We start from the raw sequence: 3,880 nt of genomic DNA, 5'->3' as shown, positions 1-3,880 counted from the left end.
ATAGCTGGCCTGAGCTATAATTATGAAAAAATCAACTTCTCTCCATTGAGGTCTTACTGCTGTCTCCTTTGATAAAGCTATTGGTTTCTTCCAGTCCAGAGCAAAGGAGAGTTAAAAAAAAAAACAAAAAACAAAAACAAAAAACAAAATCAAAGGCTCAAGGGAGCAATGAGTCCAAACAACTAATGGACCACAAGAACCACAGCCTACACCACCCCAAGACCTAAAGAACTAGATGGTGCCTGGCTACCACCTTTGACCGCTCTGACTGGGATCACAACAGAGGGTCCCAAACAGAGCAGGAGAAAAATGTAGAACAAAAAATCAAATTCACAATAAGACCAGACTTACTGGTCTGACAGAGACTGGAGGAACTCCCGAGACTATAACCCTAAGATATTTTTCTGACCTGGGACTGAAACCGTTCTAGGAGACCATCGTCTAGCCAAACAATAGACATTCCCATAAAATATACGATAACACCCAAGAGGAACGTGCTCCCTAGAACAATAAATTATACAAGATCAAAAGGACAATGTTTGCCCAAAAGCAAAGATGAGAAGGCAGAAAAGGGTAGAAAATCAGAGCGAAAGGAAATTGGGGTCCCAGGGTGGAAATGAGGAGAGTGCTGAAACATTGTGGAGAATGACGCTAAGGTCATGAAATAACTGTACATACAAACTATCGAATGGGAATCTAAGTTGATCTGTAACATTTCACCTAATGTGCAATTAACCCCCCCAAAAGAAAAAAGAAATCTAACTGACTGAAGTTTCTTAGGCTCATTCCTTGACTCTCTTCCTCTTTTTGTGTGATTTAGAAAGACCTGCTGTCAAGAAATCCACCATTCCATGGGTTCAATTTGAGTCATTCTATCATGTAATAGTCCAATCTGACACTTAAACGAGTCAAGATACAGCACAAAGGCAATTGAGTTTTAGGAATCAGATGAGACATTGTCCTTAATTTGTCTTGCCCTTGATTGATTCACCAAGTGGTGGTGATCCACACCGGTGAATATTTGGGATTCACAGGAAATTGAAGTGACTTCAAGTTGAGCAATTTTTGATACCCTGGTGTCCAGTCCAATATGTCACATTAAATTAGGAGAAATGCACAACTGCACAAATGTGTTTTTCTAAAATATTTAGGGGATGTCGATTGCTAGGAACTGAACTCTGACACTGGAGAAGAAATTTCCATGATTGAACACCTCTACCAGTTGAACCTAAGGTTGTACAATGTGGTTTCCATAAATCTTGAAATTGGATGAACTATTTTTTAGACTGATACCTGACAATAGCTCCAGTCTTCTGTGGAGAAAACCCAATGTGGGGGATGATGCCAACTGTTAAGGGTGGGGTCTTGAAGATGACTAACTTCAGCAGTTCAGGCCGTAGGAAGTCATGATCCTCTCCACAAGGAGTGAAGGATCTACTGCTGTCTTGTGCATTCTGAAAGATAAATTTTACTTAAAGTGACTGTTTTGGCTTACAGTGGACTGGGTCTCTATGTGGGTCAAGAGGGACATCAACAGTAAAAGGACAAGTGAACTTACTGGAAGAGGTGTTACCTCTATTCATAGAAAGAAATACAATTCTGAGTGTCCTGGCAGTGATTTAGAGGTCCCCAGTTTTCTGTGGAATCCAAATGTCATTTCCTGAGAATTTCCATGCACTAGACAATGCCATTAGATACAGATCTGGCTATTCTCAATATATCAGCCAGAGGTAATCAATGGAAAAGCCTCTTCTTTCCTTGGAACCTCCCGAGAGTTTGTTCTATGTCCAGAGACCTCTAGACCTTGTCCTTATCTTGCTAGTTTTGTGATTGTCAATGGTCAGTAGCATACATACTGGGTTATTTGTTTGGGTAATGATTTTATCTATACCATTGGTAATAGCTGCCAAAGTCATAGCCATGTGAAAATGAATTTCTCTCCCTTGATCTCTGTCTTACTGCTGTGTTCTTTAAAAAGGGTTTCTGAGGGCAACCACTGTTGGCCTATTTTCATTGAAGTTGTTCCAACCCACTAAGAAACCTGTAGAGGATATGTGAAAACTCTGATCCAGTGTGACACTGGGCTGGAAGGAAGACATCTATGGTAAGCATCTCGAGGACTTAGGGGATGTATACCTGGCAAGTGCCTTGACTACAGTCAATAATAACTTCTGAAAGTATGCTGAAGGGAGATAATTACATAAAAATCATGCTCAATAGGATTACGCTGAGGCCCAGTGGACAACTTCTTTTGCCCAGTCTTATTTATTTTCTCTCTCTCTCTCTTTTTCAGTAAAGAAAATAGAAAGTTTTATTCAGCATATATGCAAAGAGGCAAAAGCGGAAAATGGACAAGCATGCTGGTAGAGCCATGTCTGTCTGAATCCAAGGAATATTACAGAATAGGCAAGAATGGGAAAATTGACAAACATACCACTAGAGCCATGTCTATCCAAGTCCAAGGAATATTACAGAATAGACAAGAGTGGGAAAATGGACAAGCATGTTGCCGCAGCCATGTCTGCCTGAGTCTAAGGAAGGTTACAGAATCATCAGTATATATTAACATTACAAATGGGCAAAACCATTGAAAGCTTCACTTTTTCACAGATTGGCTAGAAACTGCTAAATCACTGTGATTCTACATTTTGAATTGTCTTTCTTAATTATCACTGGTACAGGTTTCAGTAATGACAGTCAGAAGGGTCTTCATTGGCCCAACAAATCTTACTATTCACTAAATGCTAATAGAAAAAGATGAGTGGAAATTTTCAGGTCTTTTGTGTTGTGTTTTATGATTCGTTTATGTGAAAAGTTCCCTGAAAGATGTTTTCTAAGATTGTCTTAGCTATTGTCTTTATAATTTAGGGCCCCGTTGACATGTCCTTTTGAGTTCTTGTGAGTCCAGCGCCAACTGGGTCACAATTTAGGACAGGGAATAATGACTCCAGTATTATCTCCTAAATCATTCCCTTCTTTTGATCGGAGATTGGACATAACACATCGATGATCAATAGCTGGACCTAGTTGAGCTCCTAAATGGTGGCCATGGCAGGGTCTTTAAACTCACGGTGCTGATTTTCCACCGGATCTTAGGTAAGCTCAATGTTCTCATCAATCATATTGCCAAAATGAGCAGACTCAATGTACATCAACATTTTAGCCTGAGGCCTCCTTTTGCCTTTTAAGTGTGTAAGACAATAGAAGATAAAACTTATGCCTAATACTATCAGGATGTAGACTAAGAATATTACTATTCCTTGCAATAGTGATCTAACCCATGTACTTATTCCTGATGGTAACCAACCAAATAAATCTGGTGTTTGTAAGGGTGTTACAGTGGGTAACCAAACAATTTGCTGTCTAATTCTATGTATATCCTGTTATACTTCTCCTGTGTTATTTATCCAAATACAACAAAGTGGTATTTGCTACAGCACAGACTATACTTTCTCGGACTCATAAAAAATCTAAGGCTATTCTGTTATCAGAGCCCTGGTGGCACAGTGGTTAAGAGCCTGGCTGCTAACCGAAAGGTCAGCAGTTCAAATTCACCAGCTGCTCCTTGGAAACCCAATGGGGGAGTTCTACTCTGTCCTATAGGGTGGCTATGAGTCACAACCAACTTGACGGCAGCTAACAACAATTATGTTATCTCATGTCACTTTTGCTTTGATGAAGTCAGAGATAGCTGTTGTGTTTCCATCCCATTAGCAACTTCGTCTGCTATTTATCCCATAGTGATTGACAAATTTCTTAAAGATTTCTCCAATTCAACTATACTGTAAGTAGGGATTAAAGCTACCATCCCTACCCTGTGTGTTGGACCAATGGACTTTCTTCTGACTCTCGTTTTACAGTGTGTAACAATTTAACATTA

At 39.7% G+C, this 3,880-nt stretch overlaps 1 non-coding gene across 1 annotated transcript; it reads left to right on the top strand.

Moving 5' to 3' along the window:
- Positions 1–2,155: 2,155 nt before the first annotated feature.
- LOC111819867 (small nucleolar RNA SNORD115) lies at positions 2,156–2,236 on the top strand. Its single transcript, XR_002823439.1, has one exon. It is a non-coding gene; the product is annotated as a small nucleolar RNA SNORD115 (small nucleolar RNA).
- The last annotated feature ends 1,644 nt before the right edge of the window (positions 2,237–3,880 follow it).

The sequence above is a fragment of the Trichechus manatus genome, unplaced genomic scaffold (genome assembly GCF_000243295.1).
Source record: "Trichechus manatus latirostris isolate Lorelei unplaced genomic scaffold, TriManLat1.0 scaffold00019, whole genome shotgun sequence".
Classification (NCBI taxonomy): Eukaryota; Metazoa; Chordata; class Mammalia; order Sirenia; family Trichechidae; genus Trichechus; species Trichechus manatus.
Note: the sequence above shows the minus strand (reverse complement) of the source record. Positions and strands in the feature narration are given on the sequence as shown.